The sequence below is a fragment of the Acanthopagrus latus genome, chromosome 6 (assembly GCF_904848185.1).
Source record: "Acanthopagrus latus isolate v.2019 chromosome 6, fAcaLat1.1, whole genome shotgun sequence".
In the NCBI taxonomy this organism is placed as follows: Eukaryota; Metazoa; Chordata; class Actinopteri; order Spariformes; family Sparidae; genus Acanthopagrus; species Acanthopagrus latus.
In genome coordinates, this window is record NC_051044.1 from 17,359,406 (window position 1) to 17,380,654 (window position 21,249).

General features: G+C 39.8%; 1 long non-coding RNA gene across 1 annotated transcript; it reads left to right on the top strand.

The window, feature by feature from the left end:
• The first annotated feature begins 8,706 nt into the window (after nucleotides 1-8,706).
• On the top strand, nucleotides 8,707-18,933 carry LOC119020478. The gene is made up of 3 exons (XR_005075334.1): nucleotides 8,707-8,775; nucleotides 13,111-13,283; nucleotides 18,729-18,933. It is a non-coding gene; the product is annotated as an uncharacterized LOC119020478 (long non-coding RNA).
• Nucleotides 18,934-21,249: the final 2,316 nt, after the last annotated feature.

The following is a 21,249-nucleotide window of genomic DNA, read 5'->3' on the forward strand; positions in this document are numbered from 1 at the left end:
CCTTTTGTAAACCATCCAATCCTCCCAAGGAAGGGTAACCAATCTGAATGTCATGGTGAGGGGTCAGTAGAATTCTTTGAGTAATGCAGAGGAGCAGACCTGCGGGGGCACGTTCAGCCTCAGGAGCTGTGCGTGAACTTCTCTGGCCCTGACTACAGCTCACATTAAACCTAGCCTTGAGAGCAGAACAGGCAGCGCTGTTAACGGCCCTCTTTTGCCCAAAGACAGTTGAAATATTCTGCTAATGCACTCAGTAGTTTCCCTTCATTATGGAATTACTCAGAGGCGAGCTTGGTGGGGTGCACACACTTAAAGGCAGATGTCCATGTGTTGGTGTCAGATGTCTTTGCGGAGGAAGAGGTTTCTAATTAACTGAAGAATCCTGAACATATTGTCCGGTTTTGCAGCACAATAACCTGGAAAAGGACAAATCATTGTAGTCTGCTTTCTGTTCCTGTGGTCTGTAATTATAAAAGCAATACCAGGTACCGATATGATATATCTCCATCCAACTTCATTGTCTAAAATGACATTGTTGCACTGAAACGGTAAACTTCACTGAGCACAATTTAAAAACTCAAATCAAGCATCTTTTTCTGCACCACATTTTCTTAAACAAAATGAAATGTTCTTCATATCGTCCAACATATACGCTAATACTGATATATATTGGTGAGAGGCCAATATCAAATATATAACCCTAACCCTAACTGATACATTGGTCAGGCTCCAGAAATAAAAGCCAAAGGAAAGACGACACTGATTCAGGAAATTCTTGGAGACTCCTGAATTATTTGTTCTAAACACATCATAGTTACATTAGCAATATTAGCAATAATAAACATGTAAGACGGAGAGATTCCAGTCAGTTTTGAGATTAAACTTTGATAACACATCACAAACATTTTTGACTTGAAGTTAAGTTTTTTCTGGAGACTTTTGGAGTCTACTGTGTCTCTCCCTGACATAGCAACACATCTGTGAACGCAGATTCTTTGGCATCAGTGTTTTTCGCCTTTTTGTACTTTTTTTCACATCTGCATTCCAAAACGGTTCAAAAAGAACTTCTGTCACTGCTCTCATGGATCAGTGTGGCTGCCAAGTCTCCCAACAAGGCGAAAGGATTCTCCCTGCTCCGTGTCACGAATATGTGTCTTTTTCTCCTGACAATCTTTCACTTTTGGTCTAATGTTGAAGATAGATGGTGTTTTGATATAGACCACTGTACTTTTTTTTATATGACACTAAAAGCTACGCATTTCTTGTAGGACACTAATTTTTTTCAGATAGCAGTTATTATGGCTCAGACTTTGAAATGCAACCTGGAAAAAAAAACAAAAAACATGAGTCATTGGTGGAGACATGACTAATCAAGCAAACTGTTGTATTTTGGAAATTGATCCAATCAAGGCAAGAAACAGAAATAGACTTGTACATACATTATACATACAATATAATATAAACAGTGTAATTATGAATAAATCATGAAGTAACTGCCTCTCCTAAAGATTTCCTTCTCTCTGAATAGAGCCAAATGTTTGTAGACGCTGGGAGAGGCATGCCACTATTAGTCAAGTTTATAGCCCTCAATTATCGTCTCAGCGGGCCTCATGATGCAGATGAGATAGTGAATGAAAACCACTCTACCCAAACATCGACCCTCAGTGGTGACGAAGAAATACTTCCATGGAAACATCATAATGAAAAACAAAATGGTAGTTTATAGTCCTGCACAAAGTTGGAGGATTTATACTGTAGCTGAATGCAACATGGGGCGAAACATGATATACTGTATATGGGGAGAACAATGTTGAGCTGGAAGGGCCACACTCGAGAACATCAGCTGGGCCATAAAAGACTCGACACGGGGGCCGCTCACTTTATGCTGCTGAAGCTTTTGCATCACGTCTCGCGGCTGTGTTTAGCTGATCGGGGTCCTTCAGACAGTCGATTAAACCATGAACTAAAAGCATCTCACTCGTGCGCTGCCGCTGTAAATCTCTCGAGTTTCCCCTGCTTTTTTCCGTTAAGAGGATTTGTGATGGCAAATAAAGAGTTTCTGTGGGGAAGTACATGAAATCTCATGTCTGGTGGCACTCGAGTAAGACGAAAGTAAAAAGTAAGTAAAGTAAGTTTTGAGCTGAGCCTGTTATATCTTTGAGAAACACTGTTTCACTGCAGCATAATGTTTTACAAAGACTGTTGCAAATAGCCAAATCACATCAAACAGGGACTGTTCTATAATCGGTGACCGTGAACTGATCCGGTCAAGTGTCTCATCTCATTAATTTCTTGCTGTGTTGGACTCTTTAGTCCTCTGACCTCAGTAATGATACTAGTGATCAATTAGACCATTGCAGATAGAAACAAAAATATGGCTTCAGCTACAAAAACTAAAATCCTGGCTGTGAAATTAAAGACATTTTCCAGTCAGAGATCTATTTTCCAGGTTGTTGATAACATCAGCACTGCAGCATTACTTTTAAACTTGTGACACATCCAAGCCTTCACTTTGTACAGAGATCTAATCTAATCAAGATGATGCACTGATGTGTGTGACTGTGGCTTAATCCCATTTCCAGTGTCTACCCCCTACCACTCGTGTGTGTGATCACAATGATATCTGCCATTTGAAATACATCAAATGACTGTCACGTAGGAACAATGTATTTTATAGCTCGCTACCAAGACATCAGCAAACTAGAAGTGGTTGTTATGCTTGTAATAGACAAAAGGATCTCCCCTCCCCCCCCCCCCCACACACACACACACACACACACACACACAGAAACACACAGTTTCAGAGTGCAACACCATAGGGGCTAATTACAGACAAAACTCATGACTTCATAATAATGTTGTGTGTTAAAAACATGTATGTAAGGCTGTGATCCTACCATCTCACTGAAGTTACATAGTGCACAAACAAGTGATAGCTGAGAAGGAGACACCATTCACTCTGTCACAAGACACTCTACCATCAACATGATTCTGAAGCTGTTATTTCAATGTAAACAAAAATAATAATGTTGCTTTAAACTTTGGTTACATAATAATTCTTTAGTTTAATGCTGTCTTTGATTTGTGTGGTTCAAGCAGAGCAGCACTTCCCAACAGCAGGGCTGCGATTGTTTGTACTACTTGCAATCAAAAAGAAAAGATAGTTGAGACCTCTGACAAATGAATTCAAATTAACAACCTTGTCGAACGGCTGGTGTTCCATCCAACCGGCATATTCATTTAACAAGCTCAAAGAGGCGGTAGGAGACCGAGATAAAACAGAGCTCACAGAGATGAGCCAAACTCTATACTTAACTAAATCCTCAGACGGTGCCTGGCCGTAATAAACTGCAAACTCGTTATCTGACAAAGCAAATTGATCTGTTTGCATTCCTGTTTCTTCCTGTATTTTCTGTGATGTCTTATTATTTTGGACGGACCCACAGTACCTTTGCTGTGCTGACTTTGGCTGTTATTGAGCTATTTGACAGCTCCCAGTTTCCCGGGGGAGCTTTCAGCTAGACTGAAGATTGGTTTTACCTTTAGAATACATAGATATGCAGGACACTTGATGCTTGCCTGCCTAACTTTTCGTCATTGGTAACTTTAATGAATGTTTTTTGGTTGCAGTGAAGAGCCGCCTAAGACACTCCCGATTTCTCTTTGTTATCTTTTCAAGTTTGAGCATTTTGATAGAGACATGCAAATCCTCTTCAATCCCTCATTTTCTTGTCAGCAACAGCGGCACTTCATCACTGAAGTTAAGGACACATCGCCGCTGAAAGCGTTGTCTTAAAGTATTGAATCAGACTGACAGGCTGAATCACCGTCATTTACAATATCGACACTCTCTTTGGCACTTGGACTGACAGGAGCTCATTCTTTAGTACAATAAACTGAAGATGCAGCACAGAGTGATTTGATACTGCCATTCTCATTTGCTACAAAAGCTGCAACAGATAACACATCATAAGCAGGTTTTTTTTGTGTGCGTGAAAAAGTAGCAATAGAAGCACAGCGGGAGTGATTACCTTTGCAGTATAGTGCGTAGATGCCTGTTTAATTACATGCTTTCATTTGAGAATGTATGATTTATAATAGATCCTCAAATTGTTAAGAACATCAGAACAACATGACAGGGACTTCTTTGCTTGTTTTAAAGTCAAACCTATTTTTAAGAAACTTGGAAGCCACACTGATCTATCAAAGCCCCGACAGAAGCTGACGTCTCTTTGTGAAAGTCTGCTCTTTTTTGATTAATTTCCTCTCAGAACTCTGAGGTGTGTCAAACTTTGAATCTAAAACATCAAAACCGAATTTTGCATTAAGATACAGATACTTGAGACAAGATACAAAGACACTTTCATGAATGTGCCTCCACACAGCCTCCTATTCCGCAGCTCTGTATGATTAAACACTTAATCTAGATGAGAATAAAACGAGACAAAATTGTTTTTACATTCTCACCCACTTGAAAGCATCTGAAAATCCTTTGATCAGTTGAATTTCATCCTTACAGTTTGATATAAAACACTGCTCGCAGAACACAACTTCATCACCAGATAAAGGTGTGTCAGTTTAGTTAATTGTTGTGAGATTAATTGTAGAGGAAGATGCGATTAGTGGCTGTGATTTGGTAAAACTGCTGTAGAACAAAGTGTTGCTGTTGTGAACAAATAAACAATATGCCCAGGTTATGACAAATTCAAGCTGTTGTTACAGGTTCAGCAGGAAGGTATTTGAATGTACTACAGCAAAAATGCACAGCTATTATTTACAATTTATCTATTTACTGTTTTCATTTAAAGACCTTTGAGGTTTTATCGCTTTTTACTTTACTTCAGTGTGATAGATAATGTAAAAGATCTTGAAAGTGAAAGAGGTCATAGTCCACACCAACTGAAGCTCCTCTCTCCCACAGAAATCGCTGTTCCTGAAACGTCTCCACATTCATCCTACCTTTTGTTCTGTAACTTTCTGACATCACACTGCATCACAGATTTCTACATTTGCATAATTCATGTCAAGTGGGCTAGAGTGGCACATACAAATTACTCTAGCCCGGCCTGTCTGTTGTTATTGGCGGTGATTGATCAGGCGTGTGAGAGCTGACCAATCACAGCAGATGTGGGTTGTCAGGAGGAGGGGCCTTAAAGAGACAGGAGCTATAACAGTGAGTGTTTAGACATGAAGGGGGAACACAACAAAAATAATAAAGCAATGGACAGTATGAGATGACTGATGTGTGTTTTGTAGAATACAAGCAAACCAATTCTAGTAGTAACACAAAATAAAAGAAAAATAAGTGAAATACCTGAAACTGAGCATAATAAGGTGCCAACTGGCATAGAATAATATGATGCTGTAGTGTACAGTAGCTACACATGGCTAAACATATCATACTGTATGCCCATACAAGCTGAACAAAGCTTAGACCCCTACTTACATGGAAACTTTGAGCTCTACTTGATATTCAGGCTTCTCCGTGTGGATTTGCGCAGATGATCCAATTAGTTTCCTGCATCAATAGCCTGTGGGGACGACGTGGGGGTTTTCCGACATAATGACTATTGAGCTACCAAAAGTACTGAGTCACTGAAAAAGAAATTTGCATAAATACAACAGAAGATCCTTGATGCTCAACTGCGATTATGCAGTCCAGCTCCAGAGAACAAGAACAAACTCTGCCGTAGATGTTCAGACGGATCCCTCTGATCTAACTTGAATGATCTTTGTCCTAAACTGAGGTTGTCTGAGTGACATTCAATCGTGATTGAATTTTAAAAAGGGCTTCGTCATATAAAACCACTGGGATAACACAGTGACTCAGTAATGCCAAAACTGGATTTGCTGTGATATTACATCACCCGACTTAATTCCATTCAACAGAATTATGACTTTTACATGATAGAAGATTTTTCTTGGTAATTAGAACCCGTAGATTCTCCAGGCCCTCGTGCATTTTCAGAGGCATTGTACCGTATCGACTGCCTATTTTTATGATTTTTGCCCAACGAGCGCCCAGGATTAAATTACCCCTCTGGGAGAGGTAAAAGTTTGCTGAATTGAATAACAAGGCAGTATATTCTTTATGCCTTCTTTGACTTTGAGAGACGTGAAGGGGGTCGGCTCAGCAGCAGCTTGTTTAATGACTTGAGCGAGCGACCTCTTTTTTTTTTTGAGCTGGAAGAGTGATCGTGGACATCTTGCAGCCGCCAAGTCTCATCAGGGAGGACACTGAATACCCATCAGCACCAGTGGTGTTGCACACTAGCTGACTTTGGGCCTTGACCTCCCTGTAGAGAAAGAGAGGCATCTCAGAGATCAATAGACTATAAACACAGATCAGTTCCCTTATGTGTATGTACTTATAAATATGTTTGCCTGGAGTGTTGAAGCAGTATAACAGGACCACACATTTTTACTCACAGTTTACTCTTCTCCAACAATTCTTCCACCACAAGGATATTTTCTACCGTCAGTAATCTCAGGTACGTCATGTCCTCAGCCGCTCTCTGTCAGTGCTCGTTACTATGTTTAATAGCATGTTGAGAGACTTCCGCAGGAGGAGACATAATGAGGCAGATGATACGTTAATTAGAGGTGAGACACATTTTCATCAAGCCTTTTTTTTTTTAATCACCGAAACATGATGAGGCTCTACCTCTTATAATCATAAGTAGTTTTCAAATGAGCTCCACTCATGTCAGGCCTCTGGATCCTGATCCTATAGCACATGAATCCCCATCTGCTTTTAGGCGAGTGGTGTGTTAAATTCACATGCGATTAAAACTGCATATTAGTAAGTGATGTGCGAGCAATGTGCCTCCTAATGGAATCTTTTCAATAGCTGGCTTTCTCAGTGGTGGTATGTTTATCGGAAGGGGAACTCTAAGTTTATTTTTCCAGTGCGCTGATAGCATTTTATTGTTTGATTACCACGTTTTAGAGATCTTTGCAAAATATATATTTAGATATACAGATCCCCCCAAAAAGCAAATATTACTCAGGACACATTCTCAGGCACACTCCACACCCCTAGTTGAGGTTAGAGATTGGATAAGTCACAAAATCATTGAATGAAAAAAAACTATTTTTTAACGGCCGAGTGTGGAGGATGAATTGAGGAAAGAAGCAGCTCTGTAGTCCGGCGATACAGCACAGAACTTGGTGAATGTTACTTATTTTCAGTTTCATCATCTTCTGTCAAAAGAGGGCTGCTAGCATCAACACAAAACAGAGAGTATCTTGTAGATTCTACAATCTACACTGGGGAGTAGATGATAATTACAAACCCCAGTGGGTGTTTTTCATGCTGCCAAGATGACATACTTTAATTTGACACACTGTCTGTGTACTCCATTATCTTCTTCTAGTGTTTTTTTTTCTTCTCTCGTCTTTGTCAATTAGCCGACACTTTTCCCTGAATCATCCTCTTTTTCTGTGTAACTTATTACAGCACATTTGTTCATTGTGATTGTGTTCCAAGAAGGGACCAAAAAAAACAAACTTCTCCTTGACTGACCTGTGTTCCTCCTTTCAGACCTCAGTATATCATGAAGTGTACGACGAAACAGACTATAAAACGTGGGCCCTTCAGTGTTGATATAAGAAATATAGAAGCAGAGGCTCAACTTACTAATTTTCTTGCACTGCATGCAGACGTTTTTTTGCTATGTTTCCACTATTCCGGCGGAGTAGAAAGTAATATTATAACCTGCTGTACCACCACTTTGAAATATGCATTATGGGCCTGCAGCACTGACATCATGCTTCAGCTGAGTGGACTCGAAGCTGCAGCTGTCTCCAGCTCATCAATTTATCAACTCTTTCATTTTTTAACACAGCCTCCCTTCTGTTGTCATATTTTGAGTGAAATTCAATAATCACCTTGTTATCTTAGGTCAAGCACATCCCGGTCATTTGAGCCGGTTATTTAAGTTAGTGTGAGGATAAACTTGGAGCTTGGAGCTCGTGCACAGAGCCATAGAAGGCAGTGAAGCGGGTCCGCAGCATCTCCTGTGTTAAATTCTTGTCAGCTGAACTCACCAAGGGGGGAAGAGAATCCACAGAGGAGGTTAGCTGGACGGAGAACGGGTTTTCAGATTTTTCTAACTGCTGTCTGTCTTTTGTTAAATTGAGATAAATTTGTGGTTTGGAATCGATATGCAGGCAGGCGTCGTTCTTTTCACCGGTGCTGATTTGTCAAAGCCTTGCACCTACATGAGATGTGCGCTCCCACTAATACACACAGGATAATAATCACTGCTCCTGGGTGAGAATAAAAAAAAATCTGCCTTTTTCTTCTGTTCTCATCCATTAGAGTTCATTTGACCCCAGAACTATTCCGACTCTGTGAAAGTGAACTAGAAATAGAAAAATCTGCACAGGTGTTGGATGTCAACTGCAAATGCCCTGATTGAACGATTAAAAAAACATGCGTTTATCCATGTTTGTATGCGAGGGAGCTGCTAAGTGGCTTGATGTGAATCCTGTTTATCACCATAAGTGCTCTATAGGGGACATGACTGCCTCGCTAATTTTCCCTGTGCTTTCTGATAGAACCCAACACATCATTACAAATCACATCAGGCTGCTGGAACATCTGCCTGAACACGTCTCTTAGCCACTCCCAGTCCCAGTTTGTGACTCACAGTGACTGGGATGACTTTCAAATGTTTGTTTTTTTTCCATCTCTGCCTTCCAGATTGCTGTTTCAGAGGCATCTCATCTGGCATCAAATCAACTATTTCTGCCAGGTCATCACTGCTACAGGTTTTTTAATTTACATTTATTGGTTCCCCTTCTCTCTCCTTCTATCAACATGATTTGACTCTTTGCTGGCTGTCAGAGCCGGTTCCTAATGTATTTGTCTGGTTTAATGCAAAGGTTGAGTAGAAATAGAGGTTAAATCAGAATAAATATTGGGAAAGCCAGCAGGAAATTGAAAACACCAGACCAATCATACATGCCCTCCAGGTCTGAACCCCCTCTGAATTTCATAGGATAATTTCTGTCCCTCGGTTACACTCAGTCCATTTTGTCTGTTGCCTTGGCGGATGGCCACACAGTTACACTGACAACATTTCTTGGGTGTGGGATTAACCTTCGATTAATATTTATCAAGGTAATATTATTGCATTGTGGTATAATTAAAGCATGTGGGAAATAAAAAGCACCCCCAGCGTGGCAGAATCCTTGAGATATTTTTATCATTTCCTTTTGGCAACGTCTTAGCTGATAACAGTGAAACTGTGGCATTTGTGTATTCCACTTCTCAAAGGTCACTCCACAGTCACATAGTGTGAGGAGTCTTTGTTCTTGATGTCTCTCTCTGGACTCCAGCCTCGACATTTGCGAGGCATGGTGGACACTGCTGCTGACGATAAGAAGTCAGTTATTTCTAATTTTTTTTTTTCCCTCGACTAACAGCTGAGAATGTCATACTTCCTGTGCTTCCTCTGAATTGGTTGAAGCTCCGTGTTTCAATCAGAAACAGAAACATTTTGTAGCTGGGTTGAAACCACCTGGTATGTGTTTCTGCATCAGTCATCGAATGAGAGCAGCGTAACAACGACAGAGGGAATGTTGAGTTGATGTGAATGTCTGAAGCCGCTCTGTGATGTACAAGAAGAAAAAAAAAACAGCCAGGATATTAATCAGTTGACCCATTCTATAGAGTATATTCATACATATATTACTAATATCAATTTTTACTTTCGTTGTGCTTAGAGAAAATAAATCTCCAGCACATCAAAGACAACATCACTGGACCCTCACCAGTATGCAATCAGAACCAACCAGTCCACAGAGGAGGCCATATCTACTGCGCTCCACTCAGTCTTCACACACCTGGAGAATAAGAACATTTACATCAGGATGCTCTTTCTTGACTTCAGCTCAGCATTCAATACAGTCTGACCCATGAAGCTGATTGGAAAACTTCACACTCTGAGCCTGAGTGCAACACTCTGCGATTGGATATTGGACTTCCTCACAATCAGACCCCAGACAGTGCAATTGGCAGTCACACCTCGTCTACATTACTGCAGGGAACACGGGAGCTGGCCGAAGGCCGTGTGCTCATCCCCCTCCTGTTTACAGTTTACACCCATGACTGCACTCCCAGACATCAAGAGAACCCTTTTCTTGAGGTGAGAAGTTTGAAGCACGACACCACCATCACCGGTCGCATTTCATACGTCGATGGGAGTTCATATCGTAGGGAAATCAACAGTCTTGCAGAGTGTTGCACGCAGAACTATCTACTGATCAACATCAGCAAAACACACATCCCTGTCTATCTCAGAGGAGCTGAAGTGGAGCAGTTGCAGAGATTTAGTTTCCTGGGAAAAAACAACCCCCCCCCCAAAAAAAAAAAAAAAAACACAAAGAAAAAAAGCATCAGTGTCTACTTTCTAAGAAAACTTGAAAAGGCTGAATTTCTTGGTAACTTTAACAAAAGAGCAATAGAAGAGATAAATAGAACATCCATTTTTTTCTTGTACAGTTTGAAATGAACACAACTTGGTTTCCTCTGTACAGCCCTGTGGGATAAAATGACAATTAATGGACCTGTAATTTACATCCTATCAATAGCTAAAAGTTGAGGTTTACGTGACATTACGTGTCTCCAATCCCAGAAATAGATCCAGAATAACATGATACAGAATTTGAAACTGAATTACATGGAGTGTCAACACTTGAATCGTCTTTCAAGGCATTTTTGCAATGTATCTTTTTGATAGTCTGTCTTGTTAGAGGTCAGTGAAACCATTCCTTCCAGAGGAGCAGCGGGCACGTCCTTTCTGAGTCGTCCCAGTACTTCTGTTTGTTTTTCTTACATACTCCAGCAGTGTAATCCCCGTCTGTCTTGTTGTTGTCGGGATCTAGTATAGCCTGTGGTGAGGCATGCTACGTCTACTGATGTGTCCCTGCAGTTGCAAAGCGGCTTTGCAATAGCAACACAACAGTTCTCCCAGAGGGCAACATTTCACGTACCTTCCTCTCATCTGCCAATATGCCACAAACAATCGGATTTGTTTTTGTCATTCGAGGCCCAGCAGGGTGCAGGACTGATACATCTCTTAGCTGCCATGATAGGATGTAGTAAGATTCATGAAACACAGATTCAATAAACAAGAAATTCAAGTATTAATGCCTGCAAGGTGTGTTTTTTTTTTTTCCCCCCCCGACAGGTGTTAGAAAGGCTGACGAAGACAGAGAGTGGTCATGAGCTTGTATGTGAACAGTATAACTGAATCACTGTCCACTGTTTTCCTAGACTGCTGACATTCTGACTGAGTTGATTTCATTAACTCCTGCACTGCCGTTTGCATGGATCCTCTGCTGTCTCCCACCGGCGTGGCCCTGATTGATCACTGTCAGAGCGTGAAATGGAGAGAGGATGAAATGCGTTTTAATGGAGCCGGATCGCAGCACTTCCAGCTCTACAGGGGACTGTAAATACAACAGGGCGGGTGGGTTGGAGGGGGAGAAGAAAACATCAGCTCTGTGTTAATAGGTTCAGGACATCGTGCATGGAATCATTTCGACGGCTTGTAGATTAAATGGTTCCTTGGAGACAGCACACAGCGTTCATGTTGTCAAATCTATTATCTGCGAGAGGCTCGTCACTGGGGGCAACCGTCATAATCCCGTGTTCTATGACTTTGTAACTGTCCACACTTAGCTTGTGTGTTGTTGGCTGTACTGTCTGTGCTATCTACCATGCTGAGTCATGCTGTATTACCAAGACCGACAAATGAAAACATTCAATATTCTTTACTTCCTGTACTGACTGTCATTTACATCCATAAACGCCCACTCACTGCTCCTGGCCGCTGCCTTAAAGCGACTATGACATTCTTCAAATGATGCTGTGCATACTTTTATTCCCTGACATTTAGTGAGTCTCATGATGTCTTCCTCCTCCTATATGGGAAATGAATGCGTGGAGTGTCCACTTCGATCCTTTCTCTGCTCAGCTTAACGCAGCACATACATTATGCATGGTTATGAGTTCACACTCACATTGCCTTCCTGCTGCTCATCAGACGTGATTTGATTTCAAACTTCATAACATTTTATGAAACACATCCTCATCAATCCGAAACCTAAACAGATGTGGAACTGAGGTGGTCTTTTATTCCTTTTTACTTTAGAAAACATCCATAAGCTGCTTAAGTTCACAGTGAAAAAGCTGACACAGCAGACGCAGTACAGTCTAACTGAGAGCTGCTGAATGTTGTGGTGAGATGAAAACTGCACATAATACGACACTATAACAATCTGAGGCAATTCGATGTACCAGTCTTTTATTGGCCATATATGTATGGATTGTAATGTGATGTGATAAAACATAAAACTTTCATTCTCTCTCACTTGCCTGTACAAACCTGGGGACCATTTGTTTAAGTTGTTTAATGCTGCTGGACTGTGGGTTTCTTTGTAAAAGACTCATGGAGTCAGCTAATACAAAACTAAGGACCAGTGTATTAAAAAAGTACCCAAAAGACATACTTGAGTAAAAGTAAAGATACTGTGTTAAAACATGACTTTGGTAACGCTGCTTTTTTAACAGTACTTGAGTAACATGCATTTATAAACTGTATCTGTAGTGTTGATTTTACGTTATCAACCATGCGAATTATTGCAAATGATATTCAGCATTTTTTCTTATTATTAGAATCAGTGTTTTTTTCCTCTGATTGCTGATGATTACATTTACTAAACAATTCACAACTCTGGCTCAGGTGTGGCATGCAATATGAAAAGTAACCAGTTTCTAAATATATCAAATAAATGTAGACGAGTAAAAAGTACAATGTTCACCTCCAAATCTAGTGGAGTTTAAGTATGAACTAGCATGAAATTGAAATCCCCATGTAAAGTTCCTGAAAACTGTATTTAAGTACAGTACTTCAGAAAATGTACGTTAGTTACGTTCAGATTACCACACAACACTAAAGTTCCACAGAGCCCCTTTAACACTGGGCATCAAATGAGAAGCTGGCTGTAGAAAATGTAAAACAGCAAAAGGACATTTACATTCTCATTTAAAATAATTCATTTTTTTAATTAACCTTTTTCTTTTTGCCTTCAAACCAGAACTGGAGCGGCTGCTTCTGAGAGGGTTGGCTGCAGCAATTCAATTAAGCTTCAGTGGATTGCCATGCAGTGGGATTTCTGGATGGACAAAACAACAGGGTCTGACTTCCTGCTCTGTCTCTGTCTCCCTCTCTGAACTCGAAGGCTTGCCGTGAATAGAAAAGAGCCTGCAGGTACACAGCATGCCACACAGCGCAGGAAACAGTTCAGTAACCAAACACCCATGCCTGTCATGCCGGGTATGAAGCAGCGAATACCAACAGGACTGATTGTACGAGGACAGTTGTTGGTTTAAGCTACAAAATCAGATCCCAGAGGAGGGAGGAATTCTGCAAAAATGTTCCCCAAACTTTCGCTATTTATTTGTGTTAGTATGCAGCTTTCTGTTGGAGTTGATGCGCTCATTAAAATCTCAGACCCCAGGGTCCATCCTGCCACTCATCCCACTCTCCGATGAAAATCTAAAGCTGTAACATGGAGATCTGCTCGATCCTCTCCCTCTGCAGGCCAAGTTCTTTTGTTCACAGCATCACAATTCAATTCATCCACTTGTGTGTGTTAACTTTGCCAAAAAAGAGAGCACAGAGCTCTCAAGGGCCGTCTGACAAATGGTGTCAGTTCCGGTTTAGTTTGTTTAGTTAGTTGCTGAACATTTAATATGTTCTTGGGAAAGTTTCACGAATGCAAAATGTAAAAAAAAAAAAAAAAAGAAAGGAGAATCTCAAGGCTGCAAATAATTTCTCTCAGTTCGGAGTAGGACACTCACAAAATAATGATTTTGCATCCTGCGATCTGCTCCCCACTCTTGATAATATCTTAACCTCGATGGATCTAATTAGGACCCCACATTACTTTTGCCTGGCAGTATTTCCATTCCCATGCAGCAACTCCAACAGAGTGTGCAAGTCATCCACACAAAACAGCCAAAACACTCCGACCGTCTCACAGCGCAACTGGCCACCGTGCCCCAAACAGATTTTTGAGGAGAATTCTTATGTAATGGCAACACTGTTGAATTGACTGCACCGTCTGCAGAGGTGCAGTGCATAGTTTGCTGGTCCAGATGGCTTGATTTCGATCTCTCCTTACATGTGCTCTTTCATGTTTGAGTGCAGAGGCACATGTGCTACAAAAATCATTGTTTACATGCTTAGAATGAGCGATAACAGCCCTCCTCCACACAGTCTAACAAGCCCCCGCGCCACTGAGACGCAGTAACAGAATAGCTCAGAAATGAGCTGTCCTCATCCATCACAGCAGGCTCGGGTGGAATGTCGTGACCTCCCGCTCCTCAGCAAAATGAATAACCAGTTATGGCTTAAAGGTCCTTGTCTTCTATATAAGGAAGTAATAGATCTATTTTTTTTTGTCTGATCTTATGTTGCACACCGCACAGAAACTTCCAGTGTCGCTCTAGATTTATATGTTTTTTTGTCAGAATTTCAACAAGTTTGACGTTGCATAATTAATTAACATCAAGAAATAATATAGGAATAAGTTCTCAATTCTACTTTTGTTTTTGTTTTGTGTCTTTTTTTTACAGTTTTTTGGAGGTTTTTGGTGCCATTTAATCTTTAATCACATGTGTTGAAGTGTGTTTTGATGGCATGTCAAAGCATGGTAAGGATTACTTTCCAGTGCGTAAGCAGACTCTTGAGGGAGAAATATTTTCCAGTTATTTTGTTGGCTTCAGGCATCTGTATCTTTTCATCACTTTGAGGAGAGAATTCAGAAAAGTGAGCATTCTCCTGTTGTTCTCTATTTGAACATTGCCTGGCCTAATTATGTTTTCCCATTTACATCTCTGGTGCAATGATGAGTATCATCGGCACGTCATGCGTGGTCAGGATCATTAATTTTTCAACTTGTTGCAGGTTGCATTTCAGACATTATTAAAGTTTTCCCGCAAATAATTTTTTGTGGAATCTAACAGTGGTTAATCTTATTAGACGCATAGTTAACCATTTTTTACAGTGACTTAATTATAGCCACAAATCTGATTAAAGATCAAGATATTTTGGGAAAACATTAAAAAAGAAATCTACTTTGTGGTTTCCCACAGGGCATCTTCATTGATACAGCTAGTCAAAAAATATTGGATGCCGTTGGATGATAACGATAGAGATTACATATCTTATAGTAGGCCCAAAGCCTGTTAAGGTTAAGATGGTAAAATACTGCTGCAATCAAACTCTGTCAAACATTTTCCTCATACGACTGCTCAGTGCTGACATACGTTTCAAATATCTGTCATGAGCAGTGTATTTAATACCATGTGTTATCCCCATGTTTCAACTTCATAATTAATTGGCCTCATATTATTGGCAATAATTTCAGTCACTCAAGTGATGCATGTTCATTGTAGATGCAGTTGACATCAAACATTTTCTGTAATGATACTTAGCATGGATAAGACAGGAAATTAACTAACAAAGAAAATAAAAATCCAGTTACTGCTCTGGCAGAAGCTGGAGACAGGCATTAAAAAAAGCCAGAATTGTAGAAGTCTCTTGGATGAGAGGTGAGACATCTTCAAGAAACTGAAGCAAATCCAGTTGCCTACGATAGAGCACTTAGATTTACCATGACCTGGATGACTGAGAACCTTCATCAACATTTAAAAAATGAGTTGTTCATACCTTGATTTACTTGATTTAAGAGCGACCCTGAGGAGGATGTATAGCCTTTTATTCTTTTTTATAGTTTTGTTGCGCATATATTTCTCCTCTATGTCCCGTCAAACATACTGTGTAATATAACATTCATTTAAGGGTAACTCTACCAATTTAACACAGTAAAGTGTGTTTACAGGACTTGTCAACTACTACTGTATATGTGAAAGTATTCTAAAGTCTTTTGTGGCTCAATAGGAAGCTGCATGTGATCTGATAAATTGCCTTCGGTGATGTCACTCAGTTGCTATTGATTTGTGGGTAATGTAGGCACCAGTTTTGGAAAAGAAATAAGAAAGTGTTAAATAAAAAGAGTGTGACCTCTGGTTCTGCTGTATCAGTTGTGATCATTTGTTGTGGCCACAATCAGCGTAACAGTGTTATAGGGGTGCAACAATAGACCAGTGCATTACTGTTCAAAACCTGGCACCTACATTACCCACAGTGGGTTTATGCTACTTTTCACATACGTAGTTCTCCCCAAGACCTCTAGAGACTTTAATGTGTAAAATAAGTGACATCACCCCTAAATTGTTTCGCAACAATTTTACTAGAATGAAAGTCACAACATTTGGATAGTGGTAACATGTAAATGAGACTCTCCTCTTCCTGTCCCCCAAGCACCACCAGCAGCGAAGCATTTTTCAATGGTTTTATTTAAAAACACATCTTGCATGCAATCAAACATGCTGACAGAGCAGAGCCCACAGGACCTGGTGAAGACCCAGCCTCTAAACTCATGGCTGCAAGGCAAGAACCAATCTGCTCAATGGAAAACCTAGAATCACTTAAAACACACCTGCAACCCATAACAAACACTCAGGTAACAGAGAGGGTCATTCAAGCAGAGAGGCAAGCACATACAATAAAGACATTTATATGACCTCTGAGGTCGCAACAGTTGTCATCTTATGACCATTTAGTTTCAGTCACATCAAGGACCTCCAAACTGTGCCGTTTGGAGTTTCTTGTCACGGACGCCAGATGTTTAACTTAATTTTTTTAACCAACTCCCCCTTGTGGGATCTTAAAGATAATACACACACAGCTCAGCATTATAACAAATAACATTTTTGTCAGGCTTTTAATCATAATAAGACATTCTGGGATGGGCAGTAGGCCAGTTCTTTGGCCTTGGTCCAATTAACTTGCTGAAACCACTTTAGAAGGGGATGAGCACTCAGGCTTTTACCAAAGTGACTACAAAAAAGGAGTAAATAACATCTTTTCGAATCTATTTGGGATCTCAGGTCTTCCAAAGACTTTGATTACACTTGACATGCTGTATAGAGCCGTTGATTGTATCAAACGTTTGTTTTTGCAGTTTTTTTTAAAAATGTTTTATAACAGATCCCCGTCTACTTCAGTTGTTTACTTTCCATCGACAAAGTCAAGTCAACATTACAAAATGTTCTTTACGGGCTGTTCCTATAAGTCAAAGGAGTTCGCTGGCTTTTTACTGAAATTTGAATTTGAAAGTCCAATAATACTTTGTTTTTTTCTCACACATTAGAAGGTGATTTTCTTCCTGGCACAATGGACCCTTAACCCATGGCTATTTAGACCACATGGAAAACTTGACTCTAATACAGTGTGAGCATAATCCTCAGTCTTCCTCTTAATGGGGTGACAGAGAACTGACTGATAAGTTAGATTTCAGCAGCTAAGCGGATTATGTTTTGTTTCAACTAAATGGGATTATTGAGCACTGAGTCCCCCACTCTTTGGTGTTGGGTGGGATCAGGAGCAAAAGTTCACTTTCATGATTGTCATCCACTGCCTAACAATAACATCATTACACTCCGGCTGCAGCTGAAGCATGAATGTGGAAACTCTTTGTAGGACAGTTGCGTAAGGATCAATATAAATCAAATGTAAGTAAAACTCTCTCTGAAAAATGTGCTGCACTGGCAGAGTTTCACAAGTGCCTTTGTGAATACATAAATACGTGAAATAATGCGTCAATATGTGTTCAATATCGAAAAAAGTTCCTCCAGGAGGTGTTAAGGAGCATGTTTTGGGACCCATTGATACCTATTTGTAGTGACACTTTTTTCGGAGGATTCACAACACAAGTTAACGCAACAAATTTATGTAGGAAATGTGTCAATCATAGTGGCAAAAGTTGTGTTAACAGTGCCACATTATGGAACGAGTCATAGGATTAATATGGAGCACAGGCTCATTGTGTCAAGTTGTACACTGTAATGTAACTGTAATATTTATGGTGGATTTACAACAGTATCCTACTCTATTTTATAATAATTGGAAAATACTGTTAGATATTCATCCCTCACATGTAAATTAACAGTTAAATCAGTCATTTCACAATTGCAGTAGATAACTGTAATTCAACAGCATAAAACAGTGTTTGTAATGCATTTCTGTAAATTTATGGTGGATTACAACAGAATCTTACTGTGTCTTAAAATAATTGTAAAATACTGTTAAATATTCATGCTTACATATAAATTATCAGTTAATTCTCAGGTAGCAGTAAGAAACTGTAATTTAACAGCATAAAACAGTATTTTCTGTCCAGCAGTGGAGACATGTGCTAACTCTGTGGTTTGGTGGTACGGCAGTGGATACTTCTGTATCTCTTAACAGGTGTCAGCAGAGTGACCAGACTTTAGCTGAAATGGTTATATATCAACCTACTGTAAGAGACAACACATGTATTACATGTATTATTCTTTTTGACATTGTTAAAGGGGCAGTAACATAAAAAAATGACTTGAAATTAAACTATAACTAACCACCCTCTCTCCTTTCTGTCTCTTACTTTTCTCTTCTTTGCACATTTTGTCCCGTCTTTAACCATTTTCTCTCTCCCTTGAACAGTTTATTGCTCTGGCCCATTTTCCTCCCTCTATTATTCTTTCATATTTTTATATTATACCAGAGATGTTGTGCTGCTAATTTTATTTATGTATTTATTTACAGGCTCTCGTCATTGGTGAATGAGGAGACCAGCCAAACGCTGCTGTCAAGTACTCACTGTTCACTCTTTCTTTCTCCCCCTCTTTCTTTTCTCCACGTCCACTTTTTATTGTTCACATGCAAAAGACTTGTTTTCAAGCTAGACTGTTACAATCTTACAAAGTCTGCTGTACAAATGAGCCTTTTGTAATAAACTACAGCAATGTTATGGAATGTATGTTCTCTTTTGTTCTATACCAAGGTTCTCGAACTTATTACTTAAAGGTCTGCATCTGATTTTTATTCAAGGTCAGAGGTTAGGAATGATTGGCAATAGCAACAAAATTCAATCAATTCAGTTATGATTATGTCTCTTCATTGAGCTGACATGCATAGAAACCCTATGTTGATGATAGAAACTGAGGCAGACACAGCTCAGACAGTTTGGCAGAAGTTATTAAGTTAAATAAGTTAAGTGAAATTATTTATCAGTTGAATAAGTTTAACAGTGTTAGAGTGCGCTGCTCGGGGACTTCTGTTTCTTGGTTCTTGAAAACAGCATCATAGTGAGCACTCGTTGTACTGTCCACTCTTTGCTACTCTCCTCTTCCATGTCCTCCGCTAGCTTATTCTGCTACTTTTCTTCAGCTGAGCACAAACAGATGAACAGTGATGAATGCAGGTTGTTGCTGAATGTGTTTCTGATCCACTCTAAGCACTCGAAGGCAAGACATTAGTAAAATACAAGAAAAGTCAAGCTGTGTGTTTATTGTAGGACTTTTGGATGTTGACTGGCTGTTGGGATGAATGTGGTAGCCTAGGGCTGGGTATTTGAGAGGCCCTGCATACTTTGTTTTTAAATTGGTGAGGATGTATATGAATGCAAAAATAACAGATTTTATAACACACTGTGCATATACTGTAAAATTACCATAACCAACACATCTCCTACTGTACTGTACTGTAATCCAAAATACGGTAATATACTGTTAAATAAATTCTGGTAGATGCACTGTAAAATACCGTAACCCAGTTATCGTACCGTCATGTACTGTAATCCAAAACAATGGTATTATACTGTTAGATAAATTATTGTAGATGTGCTGTAAAATAACCACAACACCCATCGTTATTCTACAGTCATATACTGTAATTCAAAAACGGTAATATACTGTTGAAATGAAAAAACAGTATTTGCATTGTAAATTAACAGTAAAATACTGGCGTCCCTGCTGCCAGTATTTTACTGGTTTTTTACAATGAAATTCTTTACAGTGTAGCAAGGACAAGGTTTAAATGTCCCCTGAGAGATCTGTGGTTTTATGGTCTGTAACTACCTGTTTGCATACTGTTTTATCAGGATATTGATTAGTTTGCTTTACCGCTGTGTTGTGAATGTACCACTGTGCTTATATATTGATTCTGTCATTCAAACTGTAATAAAAATAATACAAATTTTCTAAGAAGAGGGGGGTTTAATTTTGTTAGTCAGGATCCAAATGTGCCTTAACCCTTCAGATTTGCCCTCGCACACAAAAACACAACATTCCACTTGAAGACTTCAAAATGCATGGGCACATTCTACATGAGGACGTCGAGTTTACTGATGGCAACTTTCTCTGTGGTTTCTGAAATCACTGTGACTCAGTGGCCGGAAGCAGTATTAATCTTGCATGAATTACACTTGAGAGCCACAGGCATAATGCTGGTCAGATAGAGAGCTATGTTTTTCAGGTGTAGGTTATGGTACAACAGATTTAAAAAAAAAAAAAAAAAAAAACAGAGCTCACCTCCCACAGCAACACACACTCACATTCAGGACGACAAACAGTCCAATCGGGGCAGCAGCTAACTGGTGTATTTGGAGGTAATGATCCGAGAGATGGGAGCTACCGGTATTTCAAAGAGCTCTGATTATCCACCCTCACGTACAGCTTGGTGCCAAGTGTGTTTGTCTTGGCCCAATTTAAAGTCCAATAAGCGAGTATCCCTTATCATGCAGTGTAGGAGGTAGTATGCTGGCTTTGAAAGCAACATTCGCTTCACTCCACACAACATATATGTCACATCATAGTCAGTTCATCAGTTAAAGTGCATCTCAGTCGTCCATATTTAAGGCTTTCTATGTAGCATGAAGGTAATTAAGGTCCAGCTCACAGAGACATTTGTGTGTTTAAATCACATATTCATGTCTTATCAAAGGAAGCTAAAGTCATTAAATTTTTTCTGCCTCTATCAATACACAGCAGGGGAATCCTTTTTTTAAAAAAATGAATAACTTTGTTGCACATGAGACTTACAAAAAGAATTCATCAGAAATAGAACATGCACTGAACGTGCAGGGCAAATGACCTTATTTCCTTCTCCTTCCCGTTTGACTCTGAGTAGTGCAGTGCCTGTGCCAGATCAACTGCTGGGTCACCTTAGCTTTCTTGAAAACCGCTCATCCACACTACTTCAAACTGAGATTATCTGAAGTTTCGTTCGATATAACCAGTGCCTATATTTCAGCCTTGCTCACAGCTGGTAACTCATGTTCACCCTC